Raw genomic sequence first — 21,660 nt, forward strand, 5'->3', positions numbered from 1 at the left:
GACTGACTTTGATCAGAACGACCTGAAAATAAGTTGTGTTTGAGGTGAGATGAGACTGGACAACTGGTGTTGCCACAAGACCTTGTCTTAGGTTTCATCTCCTCAGACGTTGCCCAGAGCCTGTTATTGCACTTGATCCCCAGTTCTCACCCGCTCTCTCCCTATAAAATGGCATTCGGAAACCCAGCATTCTGATATTGTGTTATAGCTGCCTTTAGAGACCGGCCCTGCTGCCAGTCCTAGCCTGCTGCTTATTGGCTCTGATGCACAGTGTGTTGTTAAACGGCCCCAACCCCCTACCACCGAGTCTGATACCGCTGACCGTGATCGCTAAAGCACACGCTAACTGGAAGTGGCTGTTGCACAGTTTATGGCCAGAATGTGACTTAATTTTTCATGACTGGGATTTGAGCGTGTGTGTGTATCTATGTGAGCTTGTAGTTCTTTTCGACATTTAATGGGTTTTCTGGGTAAGAAGTGAAAAACGTTAAGCGGGTTAGGTGCCAGGCATTGTTGTTCACAGGTTTCTAAGTCAAGAAATTAGCCATGCTCCAGGTAAGGGTTTTAGTAGCTAAGGATATAAAATAAAAATTAGATTCAAAGGTATTCAAAATGAAAATTTAGTAGGGAACTCTTGTTCCTATGTAGTAAGAAAGGGAATAAGTTCAGAGGGCCATCACCTGAAAATAGATACAGAATTTAGATGTATTGTGAACTGACCAGAATAACACAAATACGCTTTTTATGTCTTTCCCGTGGAAGAATCTAATGATTATTATGGACATCTCCCTTGAACTTTTCTCTTTTCCTCAATATGAGAAATATTCCAAATTCTTGATGTGTTTCCAGCTCTAGTAGGCTAGTCATTTCCGGGATGCTGTTGAGCCTGACAGGTCTGGCCTCAATTAGGCAATGGCTTACATGGCATGAAAGAAGACATCAGTCAAACTGATTTACAGCTTCAAGGTTCAGAAGCGTTTAAGTTTCTTAAGTTTGAGGCTGATGCTGCAGGCACTAAGGAATTCTAAAATTAAACTTTTATCCACCTCTAGGCTGCTTGCTTTCATATCAAACTAAGATTGAACCTTTCTAAATATAAGTGAAATTAATAGTTGGTACATCTTAAACTGATCTGACTGAAGGTCTTTGTTCAATTTGTTATGAAGTTCTGCCTGTTGAATTTTTTTTTGGAGGAAGATTGGGCCTGTGGTAACATCCGTGCCCATCTTCCTCTGTTTTATATGTGGGATGCTTCCACAGTGTGGCTTCACAAGCGGTGTGTAGGTCTGCACTTGGGATCTGAACCAGCGAGCCCTGGGCTGCCAAAGCAGAACATGCAAATTTAACTGCTGCACTACCAGGCTGGTTCCTGCCTGTTGAATTTTAAAACATATATTTGAAGAGGTAGCAAAATTCTTGTTAAAACTTTATTTAACTGTTGTTTGAATGAATTTATGTTTTATCAGTTTTGCTGCAGAGGAAAATTAAAGCAAAAGAGAGAAACGTGTTAATAAAATAGGACCTCCAAATGTAAACTAGGAGCTTTTTTTTTTAAGTGGGTAATTCTTTTGAATATTGGTTCTATTTACTCTAGTAAATGTCAGACTTTAACATAGAATTTCTGTTAGTAAGGTTATAGAAAGAATTTATAAAGCTTTTGATAGAGCTAAAAAATGGTTTGAGAACTTTTTTGAGGGAGTTTAAATAATCTAAGTAGGTACTAAAAACCTCCATCCATTAGTCTTACCTACTTGTTTATATTATATAAGGTGAATAGAGGCGGGAGGGAAAATTGGACAAATAGACAATGTGTGTTACATGAATCACAGTACAAATAAAAAGCAAAAAGTAGGTACTGAAATACCTACACCCTTGGCTTTACTTAAAATTATTGAGCACTAAATAATGCCTAACCATAATTGGATAGCATTAAAAAGATAGTCAAGTATACATTGCCACATACAAACATGGAATTGCAGGCATCTTATCTTGTAAAATGGCGCCTTGGAAATGGAGTGTTATGTTAGTAACAGATAACACTGGACCTGAGTGAAAGGGCAGTCTAGTGACTTCTCATTTACATTCCAGAAGCTCTAGAAAGTAGGAAGATTGGTTTTGCATACTATTTTAGCTAGACTGTACATATCACTTATATAAACATTAGTAGTTTTCTGAAAGTATACCTTAACATTTTTTTTAAGGGAGCTGTATTAGTAATAGCTTTTATTTTTGGCCAGTATCTGTCTGTCTTAAATATCTTAAATAGAACACAAGTCTTCACTTGAAGGGTTGACTCTGGTTTAGATTGCATGTATTTTCTAAAATATACCTACAGTACTTAACGGGTGCTGAGAATTTGAGCAGCTATGTTCTTCATCCCTTTACTTCTAAGTTTACATCTCAGTTTGTGGCTTGTGTATTCCTAAAAATGTATGCTAAATGCTTGGAACGTAGCGTTAAGAAATCATTGAATGAAAGATGAGTTGCAGTTTAGAGCATTTCAGAACTCCAAGAAATCTTAAGAATCTTCTCCGGTTCTTTTTTTTTTTTTTAAAGATTTTATTTTTTTCCCCTTTTCTCCCCAAAGCCCTCCGGTACATAGTTGTATATTCTTTGTTGTGGATCCTTCTAGTTGTGGCATGTGGGACGCTGCCTCAGCGTGGTTTGATGAGCAGTGTCATGTCCGCGCCCAGGATTCGAACCATCGAAACACTGGGCCACCCGCAGCGGAGTGCGCGAACTTAACTGCTTGGCCACGGGGCCAGCCCCTCCGGCTCTTGAATTCTTTCTTCTTGCTCTTCCCTCTCTCCTTTCTTTCATCATTCTGGAAATGGAGGATTGTAAGGCTTTTTTTTTTTTCTTCAAGAAGTGGCTGAATTGAAATTGTTGTTAGCTTTTAAATTGTAGTAATAAAATACAGTGGATGAATTTTTTCTAATCCTTTTCTTTAAGTAGAATTTGGCTCTTATATTGGACTAAGCTGTATGATGAACTATAGCATCTCAAAAAGTTATATTGTCGATTCACGTTTTTGTGTGTTCCTCTGCTCATTCATTTAGCAAATTTTTACTGAGTGCTGGCTATGATTTAGGCACTGAAAAAACAAAGATGACTGAGACGCTCTCTGTAGGAGCATATAGCCTGGGTCAGAGATCTCCATTGAAGTGTATATACCTCAAGGTGTGTGCGAGACTGTCCATGAGGGGTGGCAATAAAATTTTAGAACTTCAATTTAAAGTTCTATTTTGTGTATGTTTGATAATGTATGTATTTTCAAAAAATAGTGTATATGTATACAATTTATAAATGATTAACAGATAGTGTATTAAATGCTCCAGTGCTAAAGAAGGAAGTGTTCTGGGAATGCAGTGTGTGTCGGGGTGTATTTGGTGGCCTGAAAGTGTTCTAGTACCATACTCATTTCATAGTATGTGCTCAATAATTGTATGTTAAAGAATTTAATTTCTGAGTCACTTAAAGATTGTTGTGTTTGCTAGTGGAATAATTAAGCATGTAATAGTCGAAGATTCCAGTACTTTTCATTTTGCTTATCCACCAACTCTAATAAGCTCTAAAACGTTGCCTCCCCAACCAAGATTTTATTCACCAAGTGTCATAGTATTAATATTAAAATTCCATTAGAATTATACTACCTATGATGTGATGTTAGCTGGTTTAGCATACTGTATCATTGTATAAATGAAAGTTGAATTTCGCAGTTAGCACCTTCTGGGATGCACTGTTCTCTTTTATTACAGCACTTATTTGCCTTCATCTGAGTTTGTTAAATTCACCAGTGAACTCTCTAGCATTAGTGTGGAATTGGAGCTTTGGTTAAGCCTTTTCGCAAGTATACATAGCAGCTGTTATTGTATGTAAAGGAGAAAAATTGGGGCAGTTTTAAATTAGTCTCCTTATATGTAGTCATTTGAGTAGCTACGAAGGTGCCGTTCTTCATAATCTCCAATTTGATACTCCATATGGAGTATCAGTGACAAAGAGGAGATATACCAATGAACCCTGGATTTGGGGAGATGAACAGAATGAGGTAACATCACTTGATGGTTAATGGCCTCCCCATTTACCAAACTGGACAGCTGTTGTTTGTTTTTTCTTGTTCATTGTTTGTCTTTGTGCTTGGTTAGTGAGACTTCACAGTGACAGCATTCAGGGTTGCCTTCCAGAAAGATGTATAAGTAATCTGGAGTTAGTAATGTGGCAACCAACCATAGCCAGGTGTTTTCTCAGGAGAAAGGGAAGATTTTTGGCACTTGATTATCTGCTAGGTCACAGGAAAAGTTAGGGAAGTGATTATTATTCTTGCTGTGATTGTAGAAAGTCTGTTTTTGGAGTACTACAGAGAAATCCTGAGTTTGGATTAGAAACTTTAATGTTAAACAGCTGCAGGGGTGGAGAGACTTCATTTATGAATTAAAAGTTGGTGATTTGTTAGTGGTACTGACGAGACTAAGATGGATGGCACTGACAGTTCTTTGCATACAGTTGTATCCAAGAAGCTTGGCTTCTCTTTTTAGGGCTTGTTTATGTTTCTGCTTTTCCGTTTTGGGCTTCATGATATTTGTATTTAAATTCAGCCACTCTACCTCATTCTGCATGCCACTTCTCTTGTTCCTCTCATCTAATAACAAAGAACTCTTGGAGGTCAGAAGTAGATAGTTAATTACTGACACAAAAGCCTGATAAAACTGACTTTTTGGTATTTACTGTTAGAGTCAGAGACCTGTCTGTCAGAAGATCTGTCTGTTCAAAGATGAAGGCCTTCCCTTTATACGGCTCTTTATTGGGGATTTAATATTCATTAACAAAAGACTCTCTTTATTTTAGTGAAATCCCAAGTTTATCACTATCTTGTGAACAGGGTTCAGGAAAATTGGTATTTTGAAACCTTGCTATAACGTAGTTTTAGGAGTCCTTGATACTGGACTGCATTAAAAGCAAAGCTATGTAAAATGAGGTTTTACGAGGAAGTTCTCCAAGTTCTCTTTCATTTCTATAAAGAAGTTAGATTGTCTCAGCATCTTACCCCTTGCAGAAAAAGCCTTATAAGGTTTGTGCTATGGTCTCTTGCCTTTTCCTAATGACTTGTGAAAGAGTTTAGAAAGATTCCATTATGAAAATGACCCTTCTATCAAGGTAGGCTGTCTGTAATCTTTCCCATGTCAGTAAATAGCACCACTATTCCAACCCAGTTGCTAAAGCGAAAAATCTAGCGACATCCTCAGTTCCTCCCTTTCTTTTGCCATCTCACCTATCCTTTAATCCCCAGTTTGAGTCTGTTACCCAGACGTCTTAGTTTGGTATCCATTCCAGTCTATTAACTTGTGTTCATCTTCACTGCCACTACTCTAGTCCCAGCTGCCATCATCTCTTGCTAAGATACCGTGCAGTGCTTTCCTAGTTTCACACAGCAGCCAGTGTGATCTTAAAATCCAAATCAGATCCTGCCATTCCTTTCCTCTCAGCCTGTTTTCCTCTTGGCCTGGAAAGGCTATTTACAAATTTTCACATGTGTGGCTCATTCTTCATACCTGAAGTCCCAGCTCTGATGGCCTCAGCGAAGCCTTCTTTTATCACCTTATATGTTGTGGTCTTCTGTCACTATTGCACTATTCTGTGTAGATCATTTATAGTCTTTATCATAGTATGTAATTATTATGTTTATTGTCAGGCATGATGCTGAATCATCAGTGCTAGGGTAGGTGCAGAGCTTGGTGTATTTTAAGTACTCAGTAAATATAGGATGGTTGGGTGAACGTATAAATGTGTAAATGATGGAGAGAAGACTTGGAGAACTTGCATAGTGTTTGTAAGTTTGGGGGGTGAAGATTGGAGTGCTGACAGGGAATAAGTATACTAAGCCATGTATCCATCTCAAAATTTCTTTTCCTTTCATCAAGTTTGAAAAAATTTGTGCTAAATGTTTGAAATGATGGTTAAAAATGTAAGAGCGTTAAATGTGATATGTAATTTTGTGTGTTTAGTCAAATACCAGTGTAAATTCCTCAGTAGTCATTGAGAGAGTAGTATGGCAGTAGTATTATGCTTGTGAACATTTGAGAATGTCTTTTGGTAATATATAACATTTAATAATTTTGCTCATGAAGTTATTTATTTTTATACAATGTCCATGATGACCAGTATCATCCAACTGCCAAATGTCAGGTTAGTGTTGGAAACTCATTTGCTTAAAGTGTTGTACAGAGGTGCTTTGGAAACTGAGAATAAAATCCATATCAACATAGAGTTCTCTCACTGGTTCTAAATAATCCAGGTGATTTTAAACTAATTTTTATGAAAATCTTTAGCTGCTTCTCATTTTTCTTTTTGGTCTAAGATTCTTTTTCTCCATGGCTAATGCTTTTTTCCCCCTTCTCTTCTTAGTCTTTTAGTTTTAATGTTTATCATAGTGATATATGCACATAATTTAGAATCACATGGTTTTACAGGGCGGTTATGAAAACAATAGTACTATTTATCCTCCCTCCCTCACCAGTTTTCCTCTACCCATTGGCCAATACCTTTAACACTTTGAATTTTTTAATTTGGTCTTTACCTTTATATCTCAAAATAATATGCTTATATTGCTACTCCCCCCCCACCCCCCATTTAAGGAGTATTTATTGGTTTCCCACTATTAAAGATGAGGATTTAGCTCTTTGTTACACTGCTACCGGTCCCCACATAAATGTGCTCTTCCTATCCTTCCATTTCCTCATCTTGGCATATTGTAATTTTGGTTAGATCACTGTTCAGTGTTTATGTAATTAGGCCTTTATAAGTGCTGTTCACAGCTAAGTCATGTAATATACTAGGATTGTTTTCCTTTACACTTGATTTGGTCCTAAATATTTCCTTTAATAATTGCCTTTTATTTTATTTGCTTAGGTTTCTAGTTACTGTAATTCAACCCCCAAAGTTCCTACCAATTGTTAAATCTACTCCATATGTTCCTATATATCAGATATTCATTCTGTTCATTATATTGGAAAAAACTTCCTGGAGCCTTCTGGCCTGCTTCAGTTGCCCTTGTTGCTCAAAGCATAGCTGCCATCCTGGGGTATTTCTTCATATTATCCTGGAGATTCCCTTTGCTGTCCTGTGTTGGATCCCTGTTTTCTGTATTCCTTGTTTCTTCTTTCTTGACTCGCTCTTCCATCTTGGTGGAGCTCATTCTCTGGTAGATTCCTGAAAAAAGGTACATGGGAAGTAGTTTTGAGACCTTCACTCTTGAACTGGTGCTTTCTTTAAAATAATTCTTTTATCTCTACTCTTTCCTTCTACTCTTTAGTTTACAAGAGGCTCTCTATTTTTTTTTTCCATGTTTTCATAGAATTTATTTTGGTGTAACTAGTTGTATTCGTTTCCTAGAGTTGCCATAACAAATTAGCACAAACTGGGTGGCTTAAGACAATAGACAGTTATTGTCTCACATTTCTAAAGGCCAGAAGTCCAAAAATCAAGGTGTTAGCCTCTTTCCTTGCCTCTTCCCAGCTTCTGGTAGTGACCATCAAACCTTGGCGTTCCTTGGGTTGTAGCTGCATCAGCATTGTCATCACATGGTGTCCTCCTGATCTGTCTCTGTCTCCACATGGCATTTTCCTCTTCTCATAAGGACACCAGTCATATTGGATTTGGGCCCACCCTAATGACCTCATCTTGATTGTACCTGCAAAACTCTATTTCCAGATAAGGTCACCTTCACAGGTACCAGGCTTAGGACTTCAGCATATGTTTTTGGAAGACAAACTTCAATCCATCACACTAATCATCTGTGTTTTTTTAGTTTTTCCAAGTGCCTAAGAGGCTCTATATTTTTACCACGTAATTATTCTGAAGTTCATTTTTGGTAATCCTTATACTTGATCTCTTATCGTGTAGGTCTTAATTTAAGTCTCAGGGTAGATTCATTGCAGTGGTCAGTTAGAGACTGGAGTAGGAGGAGGACATTGCCCTGGAATGCAGTTTTCCTGATAATGTACCATTAGACTGTAAAACTCCATGAGGGTGGGGTCATGTCTGTGTGTGTGTCCTGAGGCTTAAAACTCATATTTTTATATCTATATTTAAATGTATCTTCTGCTTTTAAAAAATGGTTAGTTGTATTAAACATGTCATTATGTCATTTTTGGCTCTGCTTTAAAGTTGGTTTTGGAATCTGTTGGTGAGCAGCTGTGGTAGGAAGCTGTGGTGGGTTTATAACAGTTGTTTGATTAATAAATTTGGTTTAGAGATTGTTTAGTTTACGCAAGCATCCATAAATGAAATCTTTCACTTTGTGAGTTTTATAGATCAGAGATGCTGCCTTGAGAATACCTCTTTACAGCTGATTATGGAAGGACAAAAAATTGCTTATTCTTTATAGGCTTAGAGGTGTAGTAAGGAGCAATTATCTAATGGTGGAAGCATTTTGTATTGTCATATCACTGGTACCATAGAGATTCAAATTGATGTTGACAGAAGATTGCCAAGCAAATATATTTAAATAATGAAAGAAATAGGATATCAACTGAATGAGCACTTGGCAGTAAATAACATCTCAGAGAAAAATGTTCCATTTTGAGTTGAGCATATTTTTTGTGTTATTTCAGTAGAATCCAAAACTAAATGCAACTTCTTTTTCCACGAATCTGCTTATATATTGCATGTCTTTATGATTCATTCATGAATCCAAGCCAGAAACTTGGTCATCAGTTAAGACTTTTCCTTTTTTCCCTCTGTTCACATTTAATCAATCACAGTGTCCTTTTGGTACTACTGTCTTATTATCTTCTGTTTCTTCTCCATCTTTAAAAATCATTGCCTTAGAAAAGGCCTTCATCTGCCCCGTGCACTAGGTATCTTGTACCTCTCCAATCCGTTACACATCTGGTCGTCTCACTCAAGTGCCCTTCAGTGGAAGGTACCCACATCTGTGGTTTGAAGTCAGTGATTTTAATGTGGCGCAAACCTTGGTAGTTTCTGTGATTTTGGTCTGTGCCTTTGAAAATGCTACTTCCTAGATCTTGGAATGCCCTCCTTTATTACCTGCATACAGTAAAGTGCACAAATCTTACTGTGCAGCTTGATGAAATTTTATGTACATACCCAGTAACTACCATGCAAAACCAAGGTATAGAACATTTCTAGCACGCCAGTAGGCTCCCTCCTGCCCTCTCCCAGTTGATACTCCCCACAGAGGTAACCACTGTTCTGAGTTCTCTCGCTATAGATTAGTTTTGCCTATTTTTGAATATTGTATAAGTAAAATCATGCAATATTTACTTGTTTTGTGTTTGCATAGTGAACTCTTTTTTTAAATTGAGGTGTGAACTTTTTTTTTTTTTAAAGATTTTATTTTTTCCCCTTTTCTCCCCAAAGCCCCCCGGTACATAGTTGTATATTCTTCGTTGTGGGTCCTTCTAGTTGTGGCATGTGGGACGCTGCCTCAGCATGGTTTGATGAGCAGTGCCGTGTCCGTGCCCAGGATTCGAACCAACGAAACACTGGGCCGCCTGCAGCGGAGCGCGCAAACTTAACCACTCGGCTACGGGGCCAGCCCCGTGAACTTACTTTTAAGACCAAATTTTAAGCCTTTTCTCTATGAAGCAAATTGCTGAAAAGATCACTATTGTCTTGAAATTAGAGCCAGTGTGCTATTTATTTTATGTTGGTTTTTTGGTGAGGAAGATTGTCCCTGAGCTAACATCTGTGCTAATCTTCAGTTGCATGTGGGACGCTGCCACAGTGTGGCTTGAAGAGTGGTGTGTAGGTTGGTGCCTGGGATTTGAACCCACGAACCCTGGGCTGCCAAAATGGAGCATGTAAACTTAACCACTACGCCTCTGGGCCGGCCCACCAGTGTGTTATTTTATTTCCAGAAGCTGGTATAGTGGCTGGCAGGAAGCCACTCATGCTCATCGATGAATTGACATGCATCTTTCTACCTGTACTATCTGCCTCATCAGATTCTCATCTATCAAAACTAAGCCCAGCCATCAAGTCCTTTCAGAAGCCTTCCCTGATGTTGCTTCTACTTCCTCTCTCCCTTTCTGCTGTAACACGCTTTTATTATAGTAGCTAGTCCACTGCAATACAGCTCCTAGTTTAATTGGCTGTCTCCTCTACTTTGTGTGTTCTGAAATCCTTGGGAATAAGAACTCTGGGGCCGAGAAGTACCTACCTGGCAGGGCTTCTTAAAATGTTGACTGAATGATTGGGACAACTTAGTCCCTTTGAATAAAGGAGAGAGCTTTAGTCAATTAATAAAGCTAATAGTAATAATCTGGTAAATTGTATTTTTACAGGATGAAGTATGGTTGTTTATGACTTATATACAAATATTTAAATGTTTCAGGAATGTAAACATTTAAAATTTGGGTTAAGAAGAAAGTCTCCTGGCTCTAAACTAAAATTATCTGAATCTGTGCAGCACTCAGTAGAAAATATGAAGGAAAAAGGAACCACAACCTTATACGCAAAGACTAGTAGATTTCTAGTTTTGTGTTATAATTAGCACCTTGGATTAAGTTTGAGTGCCCACATTTGTAGATGAACCTTGGTTTAACTGGTTCTGAGACAATCACATTTCTCTTAAACAGTAGATACTTAACTGATGTGAATAGGAAGCATGAGAAAGTCATGTCAAAATTCCATGCAATTTTTGGAACGTCTTTTTTCATATAATTTACATAATTTGATACAGATTTCTACTTAAAAATTTTAACCTCTTCTCCACAATAAGTGTAATATAGGCTAATTGGCTTGCTTTCCTCGTTTCGTATTTCTGTGATTTCTCTTATCTGAAGTGATTTTGTCTCTGCCTTCATCTATTCTAATAATTTTATATCTTACAAAGTGTTGGACAGGCAAGATGAGGTGAGATTATGAAATTCTTTTTTGATTCTACCCATCTTTCCAGACTTTTACTCTTTGCCTAAACCTTACCTTGTTCTCTGGACCGTTCTTGAGCTATCTGGTGTTTACCTATCTCCTTTAAATTCCTGTGACTCTTAATTTCTATCATTGGTATTTGAATACTTTTACATACATATGGTATTGTTTTGTGTGTATTAAATTTAATCTCCCCGGTAGATTGCAAGTTTCTTTTTTTTTTCTTTTTCTCCCCGAATACCCCCAGTACATAGTTGTATATTTCAGTTGTGGGTCCTTCTAGTGTGGCATGTGGGATGTCATCCCAAAGTGGCCTGATGAGCAGTGTCATATATGTGCCCAGGATCTGAACTGACGAAACCCTGGGCTGCCGAAGCGGAGTGTATGAACTTAAGCACTCAGCCATGGGGCCAGCCCCAAGATTGCAAGTTTCTTAAGGAGGAATCTTTTTTTTTGCTGAGAAAGATGTGCTCTGCACTAACATCCATTGCCAAACTTCATCTTTTTTGCTTGAGGAAGATTTGCCCTCAGCTAACATCTGTGGCCAGTCTTCCTCTATTTTGTACACGGGTCGCTGCCACAGTGTGGCTGCTGACCAGTGGTGTAGGTCCGTGCCTGGGAACTGAAGCTGGGGTGCCTAAGTGGAGTGATGAACTTAACCACTAGGCCCCGGGAATCTTTTTTTAAAAAAATACGCTTTGCACTGTTTTTTTTTTTTTTTCTAAAGATTTAAAAAAATTTTTTTGTTTTACTTTTCCTTTTTTCTCCCAAAGCCCCCCGGTACGTAGTTGTGTATTTTCAGTTGTGGGTCCTTCTAGTTGTGGCATGTGGGATGCTGCCTCAGCATGGCTTGATGAGCAGTGCCATGTCTGCGCCCAGGATCTGAAGTGGTGAAACCCTGGGCCGCCGAAGTGGAGTGTGCAAACTTAATTACTTGGCCACGGGGCCGGCCCCTGCACTGTTTTAAGTAAAGGTAGGTGTGTTTAGTATATGCTTGATGATCAAGGGAACCAGATGGTTACAGTTATTGGTGTTTTTATATGATAATGATGTGTTGCTTTTTGCAATCAATGGTTGTCTCTTATTTAGTTATCTTTTAAAATATACCTTTTAACTTTCATTGCCATGTTTTCTTCTGAATGTTTAGATAACATATGCCTCATATCTCAAGCTCCCAACTTGTAGCTTTATAGGAATGTGACTGAAGGTTGCAATTACAGGTCTGAGAGAACTGTACTGCCTGGCAGGTCTATATGTGTTAGAAGAATTTATTAAAAGGTAGACAATTGTGAGTTGCAGTGGAATTTAGAAGACTTTTGCTCATTTTATGTATTTGTGTCAGTTTGAGGATTTGAAAATGTACCCAAGTTGTCTGCTTCTCACCAATGACTTGTGATTCTGGCAGGCATAAAGCTAACCTAAAAGGGTAGACTTTTCTGTTTATCTTAGTATCCTGTCTCTCTATACTTGGAGTAATACATGTTTTTATATTTCCCTATGCAAGTGAAACCACTACAAGTGGATTTTTTCAGCTTTTCAGAGTTTTCACATTTATGAAGTTCTTCACAATTATCTCCTAATAGTTAAAAAAAACGATTCTCCTTAACTTCTACCAGAGCTAATTTGATGTTTGCATTTCTGTTAAACTCTTTCTAAAAGCTATATTATCGATATTTCTTAATATTAACAAATAAATATACTTTTTATGAGAGAGCAAAAATTGCACTAAATTATGATTTCTGATTATAATAGGAATATAACCTTACAATCGGTATTTTATTTTCAACTGTATGTCTTAGTATCATGGTAAGGGACTTCTGAAATATTTCCTGCGAATCTTTGTCTGATCTTCACAAACTCAGGTATGTACATTTTTTTTTCTGGCTTCACCAATTTATTTTTACTGTGGTAAACTGTACAGAATAGGAAATTTATTGTTTGAAGCATTAAAAAATATATAACTCAGTGGCATTAAGTATATTCTTAATGTTTTGCAACTATCACCAATATCTATATCCAGAACTTCTTCATCATCCCAAACAAAAGCTCTGTCATCATTAACTCCCTATTCTCTCCACCTCCCAGTCCTTGGTAACTGCTATTCTACTTTCTGTCTATGACTTTACCTATTCTAGCTACCTCATATAAGTGGAATTATACAATATTTGTCCTTTCTTTTATCTTATTTCACTCAGCATAATGTTTTCAAGGTTCATTCATGTTGTAACATGTAGCAGAATTTCATTCCTTTTTATGGCTGAATAATATGTATATACCATATTTTGTTTATCCGTTCGTCTGTTTTGGGGCATTTGGGTTGTCTCCACCTTTTTGCTATTGTGAATAATGCTGCTGTGAACATTGGTGTACAAAGATCTGTTTGAGTGTGTGCTTTCACTTCTTTTGAGTATATATCTAGGAGTGGAATTGCTTGGTCATATGATAACTTGATGTTTAACAAAAGTTTGAGGAACTGCCAAACTGTTTTCCAAAGTGAGTGCACTATTTTCTACTCCCACCAGCAGTGGAAAAGGGTTATAGCTTTTCCATATCCTTGTCAACACTTGTTGTTATCTGTCTTTCTTATTTTAGCCACCCTAGTGGATGTAAAGTGGTATCTCTTTGTAGTTTTGATTTGTATTTCCCTAATGGCTAGTGATGTTGAGCATCTTTTACTGTGCTTGGTCATTTGTACTATATCTTCTTTGTTTATTTTTGAATTGGATTGTTTGTCTTTTTGTTGTTGAGTTGTAGGAGTTCTTTATATATTCTGGATATTAATCCCTTATAGATAGATGATTTGCCTATATTTTCTCCTTGTCTGTAGTGTTTTTCATGCTCTTGAGAGTGTCTTTTGATGCTCAAAAGTTTTGAATTTTGACTATGTCAGATATTTAGTTTTGAATTTAAATAATGTTATAGATTGTGCAGAGGATATAACCACAAAACTCTGAAAAATTGACCAACTCCACAGCTGTAGAAAACTAGAGCAGAAAGAACTCTATTCCCTATACCTGAAAGACCTCATCAAATAAAGAGAATCTTTTGGAAATAATTTTCCAAATAATCCACACAGCCTGTGGGTAAATTAAAAGCAAACAATATTTGTAAAACCAGTGCTGGCTATAATGAAGGCACAGGAGAGCCAACTTTATCAAATCTAGCCAGGGTGGAAAATCAGAATATTGACTGAGGAAAATCAGAAATGTTGTCTTTTATTATTGCAAACATGTACGCAAATGATAGCTGTTAGTCTCTTCTCTAATAATGAGAAGTGCCTTGTGTCTTCATGAATTCTAACATTTAACCTTTGTTAACGCAGTTGCTGTAGAGGCCTAAGGCTTATATGTTATATGTGCTGTTGGAATAGAGACCATTTGATGGTTAAGATGGTACTTAGTGATGCAAATGACATATATGTTTTAAAATCTTTTATTTTTGTAACAGGCACTCTTTTAAAGAAAGATTTGCCTGTGTTTTTTAAACTTTCTGGAGGCAGAGTCTCAAAAGTTATATCTTAATGGGCATATGTGGATTAATACGTGAGTTTAAAGGGGTGATAAATACTGGCTGTTAGAGGTTTCTTTTTAGCTATGTAACCCCTCAGATGTCATCCTTTGCATGTCAGAATTTTGTTACAGCAGTGTTCCTTGTGCTTTTTTATTAGAGGTTGTCAGCCATTAATCTAGTAATTCTTCCAGAAGTTTTTATCTCTTGGTAGTGGCTTTTTATAACTTTATATATTGGAGAAAATGTTTATTCTAGACTGAATGCTGATATGCTATGTTAGTCTCAGAAGTTTTTTCCAGATTATGAATGTTGTTCAACTGAATGGTTTTAATTGATTATTAATGCTTTATTGTCGTGTTAAACATTACGGTTGTAATTGACATACTGTAGCTTAGTGCAGTTACAGTAGAGTACTCCAAGGAAGAAATTAATTTTTTTTCATCTTTTAGAAGTTGTTACTTTTCAAAAAATAAAAAAATTAGAGGGTAATGGGTAAAATGAGTGATAGTGAAAATGTAATGCATATTCTGATTTACTGTTTTTTGATTACATATATTAGAAGATATGAATTATCCTGTTTTTCCAAATTAGTTTAGAAATTAAAGATTTGTGGGAAAAATAAAAAATGACAGGTCAAAATTTGTATTTTCTTTTTTCACTTTCCTTCTGCTGTTATTTTGTGTTTAGAATTAACATCTCATCTCTGATTGGCATGTTAGACTTATTTCTGCAGGCTTTCTGTTAGATTGCCTCTACCAAAGTTGATGAGATAAAGGTAATCATAACTCTGGCCTTATGTATAGAATGTACTCAGCTCTACTGCATTTAAAATAGAAAAACAGTGTTAACCAAGAGATAATTTAGTATGTGTTATTCATACACTTCATAGGTGTGTATATATGTGTTTGGTTTTAGAATGCAAATTCTGATGTTGTGCTATATAAGTTATGGTGCATTATAGATGTTCCTTTAAACGCTCAGTAATAATACTTAGTACACTGTAATTTAAAATAGCAAAATTACTGTTTTATTTCTTTGTGTAAAAAACCTATCAAGAGTGGTAAACATGTGGACAAAGAGAACACATTAGTGGTTACCAGGGGAAAAGGGGAGTGGGCACAAAGGGTGAAGTGGTGCACCTATAATATGACTGACAAATAATGTAAAAGTGAAATTTCACAAGGTTGTAAACTATCATAACCTCAATAAAAAATAAAATAGGAAAAATAAAACATATTAAGAGTAGTTTCAAGCTTTCCTTCTTGTTGCATAACTTAAAATAGGGAGTAGGCATCTTTTCTATGCTCTAGTGAATTGTCATATTCCTTTCTAAGTTTGGATTGGCTTCCAGTATTTTCTCTTTTGTGCTTTCAATGTTGTGAAAGTATCTCTGAGAGATCTTTAAAAGTTTTTTTTTTTTGCCAGTGTTGCTTCCTCTGGGACCTCATCCTTTTTGTCACAACTGCTTTCCTCATTTACCTTTCACTAAGTTCCTCTAAGTGCATATGTAGTGTCTCTTAAAAGGTAGCAATGTCAGTATTTCCATGGTCAGGTATTTCTTCTAAATGTCTATGTTCAGTTCGAATTTAGCATTATCACTTTTCGTTTCTCTGCTAAATTTTTTATCTTTGTTGGCAAGTTCCTTCTTTCGATTATCCATTTTCATAAAATATCACGTTGATTTATCACACAACTACTACAGCTTTGCTCTCTATGTATGAACTGAATAACAGATGTGCAGTGGTCAGTTACAGACAGACTTTGAAAGAGGTGACACGATTGGTCACTGATCATGATGTGCATCTTTTATTTCCATAGGGATTTGTAGACTGAAGGGCTAGCAGCGAAGTTCGTACTTTGTGTAGTTATTCACAGTTAATGTGGTGTGTTGACTGAAATTTGAACTGTGTTTTGGCGGGACTTGTGTTATTTAACTAAACTGTAGTATTTGAAATTATGCATATTGTAACTATGCAAAGCAAAGACTGCCTTTATATTTAAAAAAATTAACCTTAGTTCTTCTAATTCCTCGTGAAATACACGTTTTGAAAATGCGAGAATTTGATTTCTCAAGGAAGGAATGTGTGTGTGGTTTGTAGAGAAAAGGATGTGAGGCTTACCTCTATAACCTCAGTTTTTTTTCTTACACTTATAAAATCCTCTGAGCTTATTGCCTTTATTATGGACAATGAATGTATGATGTGCTTATTTTCTGTGGATGGATTTTTAGGATTAAATGTTTTTCATTTCTTACTTATCTTGTGGAACTGATTAAAAAAATATTCTTTTTTCACCAAAAAGGTTTAGTCACAAGACTATTTTAGATTATTTATAGTTAAAAAAAAATTATGAACAGCCTAAGTATCCACCAGTAGATTAGTAAAATAAATTGTTATATCTATACAATGAATATTGTATATCCATTACAGCTGATACTGTAGAAGAATATTTAGTAACATGGAAAGCTGTTTCCAATATGGTACAGTGAGGAAAAGATGAAATAATGTAACGTGTGATAACACTTTTGTAAAAATTATGTACATGTAAAGGAAAACAAATTAGAAGAATATATTGCAAAACATTAACAGGTTATCTCTGTGTTGTGAAGTTGAAGGTGATTTTTATTGTCTTCTTGTATATCTGTGTTTTTCAAGAAATTTTCTTTCTTTCTTTTTTTTTTTTGAGGTTTTATTTTTTCCTTTTTCTCCCCAAAGCCCCCCGGTACATAGTTGTATATTCTTCATTGTGGTCCTTCTAGTTGTGGCATGTGGGACGCCACCTCAGCGTGGCTTGATGAGCAGTGCCATGTCCACGCCCAGGATTCGAACCAACGAAACACTGGGCCGCCTGCAGCGGAGCGCGTGAACTTAACCACTCGGCTACGGGGCCAGCCCCCCCAAGAAATTTTCAATTGTATTTTTAAAACTATTTTTCTTATTATACATAAAAAAAAGAAACATCTTTTAGGCCTCTTCACGAATGACCCGTGTTTCTTTCACATTTAGATGTAATAAAGGAGTTCCATTTCTTTTGGTTTTCCAGTGGGATTAAAGTTCCACTGTAAAATTTTTGTGGCTTTTTTTTAAGGTTAATTTTTTTCAGATTAATATGTAAATGCTTTTTGTATGTTTTGTAGTCAGTTGTTTCGTGAAAATATATTTGTGTTTTGTGCAACATTCAACAGCTCTTTTAATTTATTCACGTCATTATTTAACGGCTTTTTAAAGTTTTTTGGGCAGCAGAAAAATTGAGGCTGTGAGCATCACCATCAGAAGTGTTTGTGTTGACAGGCTCTGATCAGGTAAAGAACTCTAGCCTTGTTGAAAAAGATTTTTAAAAAAATATAAAACGTTATCTTCAACCTCAAAGTTTAGAGAACTGTCTGATAGTTGTCTCTTTCATTAGCTTATGAAGAATAAAGACTTTTTGAGTTTATGCTTAAGGTAATCTAGATAAGTTTTGTAGTCAAGATTTGAATAACACTTTGTCAATCTTAGTTATATAGAGAAGTTAAAGGGAGGTTATTTTAAAAGTGTTAAAGTAGAAAAAAGAAATTTAATAATAAGTTACATTTCTCTCTTAGAAGTCTCTTTTGTGTATAATTTATTAGTTCCTTTTGCCTTTCTTTCCTCTTTTTAAAAATTTATGGTCCCTGCTTTGATTTGACAAAAGCACTTAGATTTCTTAGGGTTATTGAATAAATACATAATGGAAGGATTAATTAATTAATTATTAAATGCTTACATGCTGTTCTAGGCTCTGTGCTGAGTGCTAGGGATATCAGGATAAGTAAGACATGATACTGCCCTCAAGAAACTTATTATCCATACAAGATAGAGCAGGGTCATGAAGGAGAGAGTAGTCTGAAGATGAAAGGAAAGAGGAAGTGATATTTTAACCAAGTGGTAAAAGAGGATCGTGTGTTCCTGTGGCATTGCAAGAAGTGGGGTAGTATCCACAGAGAGGGAGGGAGCCTTGTAAGCAAAGGCAAACAGGAATGTCAACTAACAACGAATAACACTTTTGTAAAATTTGTTTACAAATTATAAAAGCAATATAACAACATTACTGAGAGATTGGAAAAGGGAGAAAATTCCACTAATGATCCCGTCACAGCTCATTATTTGCTTTTACTCTTTTTGCAAATAAATGTTGTATATTGTTTTAATCATACATACATGCAATTTTAAATCTTGTTTTTTCTGAGATGTCTATTTTTATCAGTGTTATACATGCATATAATTTATTTTATTATTTTTTTTTTTGAGGAAGATTAGCCCTGAACTAACTACTGCCAGTCCTCCTCTTTTTGCTGAGGAAACCTGGCCCTGAGCTAACATGTGTGCCCATCTTCTACTTTGTATGTGGGACGCATACCACAGCATGGCGTGCCAAGTGGTGCCATGTCTGCACCCGGAATCCGAACCGGCGAACCCAGGCCGCCGAGAAGTGGAACATGCGAACTTAACCGCTGCACCACCGGGCTGGCCCCTACATGCATATAGTTTAAAGTGTTAAGTAGTTTGTATAAGATCTGTTGAATAAGAAGCAGTTGTCTAATCTCCCTTGACATTTTTCCCTTCCCAGAAGAGACCACTTTATACTCTCTTAATTGATCTTTAGTATTTGGTATTGATTTCTAGTTTTAGGCATTGTCTGTTGACTTCCCACTTGTAAACATGAGAATTTAGCTTTCATTCCCCTCTCCTTTCCCCTTAGCCACTTTCCCTTCTCCCCTCTCTATTGCTTCATCTTACCACTATAATTAATTTTGGTTAGATTAATATTCAGTTTGCCTTATGACCATGTATGTATGATTCACAGCTGAAGTTATGTAGTAAGTAAGGTATGATTGCTTTTCTAGCACAATTTTTTGTTTTCCCAAACTTAATAATTGTGGTTTTATTTGTATTTGTTTAGTATCCTAAGTATTTATCGCTAATTCATCTACACCTTGTCATGTGCCCAGCTCTCAAGATTATCAGATACTGTCGGTTTCTTCTAATGTTTCATGTCGCCTTTGGACTGGCTTCAAACTTGACTGGTTACTCTTTGAACATGGTCCATAGTTATGATCCTGGGAATTCCCTTCACCCTTATCCTGGAGATTCTCCTGTACTGGATGTTTTGTTACCTCTATCCCCTATCTTCTGCTTTCTTGATTTTCTCTCATTTTGGTGGATGACTTCCTCCAGAAATTTTTTGAGAAAGAGTTTATGTGAGGTCAATTATTTGAGATTTTAAAGTCTGAATTGTCTTAAATCTCTCCTCATACTTGACTGAAAATTCATCTGAGTTAGAATTCTAAGTAAGAAATCATTTTTCTCCAGAATTTTGAGAAAGTATCGCTTCATTTTTAGCCTAGCTTCCCATATTGAGATATCCAGTGCCATTCTAATTCTTGGAGCATTGTATTTGTTTCTGTTTCTGGAAACTTACAGGATCTTTATTGACAGTGTTCTGAAATTTCAGTGATGTAGTTTACTATGGCTGTTTTCACCTATTTGCTAGTAAAAATGGGCTCCTTTAATCTGAAGGCTACTGTCCATCAGTTCTGGGAAATTTTCTTTAATTATCTCATATATTGCTCCCTCTCTTAGATTTTCTTTCTTTTGAAATTCATATTTGGATATTGGACCTCCTGGACTGATACTCTAATTTTCTTACCTTTTCCCATCTTTATCTTTTTACTACTTTTTGGGGAGATTTCTTTACCTTTACCTTCCAGTCTTTCAATTAATCTTTTTCTTTCTGCTCGCGTTCTTTAATTTTTAAGTGCTCTTAATTTTTTTCTTTACAGGCATACCTCGTTTCATTGTGCTTTTGTTTTATTGTGCATCGCAGATATTATGTTTTTTTACAAATTGAAGATTTGTGGCAACCCAGTGTCCAGCAAGTCTGTTGGCATCATTTTTCCAACATCCTTTGCTTACTTTTTGTCTCTGTATCACATTTGGTAATTTTCTCAAATATTTCAAACTTTTTCATTATTACATTTGTTGTGGTGATCTGTGATCATGATCTTTGACGTTAGCATTGTAATTGTTTTGGGGCACCACAAACTTCACCCATATAAGTAGGCAAACTTAATAGATGTTATTTGTGTTCTGACTTCTCTACCGACCAGCCGTTTTCTGTTTCTGTCCTTTTCCTTGGGCCTCCCTCTTCCCTAAGACACAAAGATATTGAAATTAGGCCAATTAATGACCCTACACTGGCTTCTAAGTGTTCAAGCGAAAGGAAGAGTCACATGTCTCTCACTTTAAATCAAAAGCTAGAAATGACTAAGATTAGTGAGGAAGGCATATCGAAAGTCAAGATGGGCTGAAGGCTGGGCCTCTTGTGCCAAACAAATAGCCAAGTTCTGAATGCAAAGGAAAAGTTCTTGAAGGAAATTAAAAGTGCTACTCCATTGAACACACAAATGATAAGAAAGTGAAACAGTTTTATTGCTAATATGGAGAAAGTTTTAGTGGTCTGCATAGAAGATCAAACTAGGCACAACATTCCCTTAAGCCAAAGCCTAATCCAGAGCAAGGCCCTAACTCTTTAATTTTGTGAAGGCTGAGAGGAGTGAGGAAGCTACAGAAGAAAAGTCTGAAGCTAGTAGAGGTTGGTTCATGAGGCTTAAGGAAAGAAGCCACCTCCATAACATAAAAGTGCAAGGTGAAGTAGCAAGTGCTGATGTAGAAGCTGCAGTAAGTTATCCAGAAGATCTAGCAAAGATAGCCAATGAAGGGCCAGCCCTGTGGCCAAGTGGTTAAGTTTGCCCGCTCGGCTGCAGTGGCCCAGGGTTTTGCTGGTTCGGATCCCGGGCACGGACATGGCACCGCTCGTTAGGCCACACTGAGGTGGCGTTCCACATGCCACAACTAGAAGGACCCACAACTAAAATATACAACTACATACTGGGGGGATTTGGGGAGAAAAAAAAAGATCGGCAACAGTTGTTAGCTCAGGTGCCAATCTTTAAAACAAAAAAAGTCAGTGAAGATGGCTACACTAAATGAAGAGTTTTCAGTGTAGATGAAACAGCCTTATATTGGAAGAAGATGCCATCTGGGACTTTCATAACTAGAGAGAGGTCAATGCCTGGCTTCAAAGTTTCAAAGGACAGGCTGACTCTCTTGTTAGGGCCTATGCAGCTGGTGACTTTAAGTTGAAACCATTGCTCATTTACCATTCCAGAAATCCTAGGAACCTTAAGAATTATGATAAATTTACTCTGCCTGTGCTTTGTGAATAGAACAACAATGGCTA

At 36.6% G+C, this 21,660-nt stretch overlaps 1 protein-coding gene across 1 annotated transcript in view; it reads left to right on the forward strand.

Moving 5' to 3' along the window:
- The window catches only part of USP32 (ubiquitin specific peptidase 32), a 201,966-nt gene that overhangs the window by 984 nt on the left and 179,322 nt on the right, over positions 1–21,660 (forward strand). The window lies entirely within an intron of this gene.

Source organism: Equus caballus, chromosome 11 (genome assembly GCF_041296265.1).
Source record: "Equus caballus isolate H_3958 breed thoroughbred chromosome 11, TB-T2T, whole genome shotgun sequence".
Classification (NCBI taxonomy): Eukaryota; Metazoa; Chordata; class Mammalia; order Perissodactyla; family Equidae; genus Equus; species Equus caballus.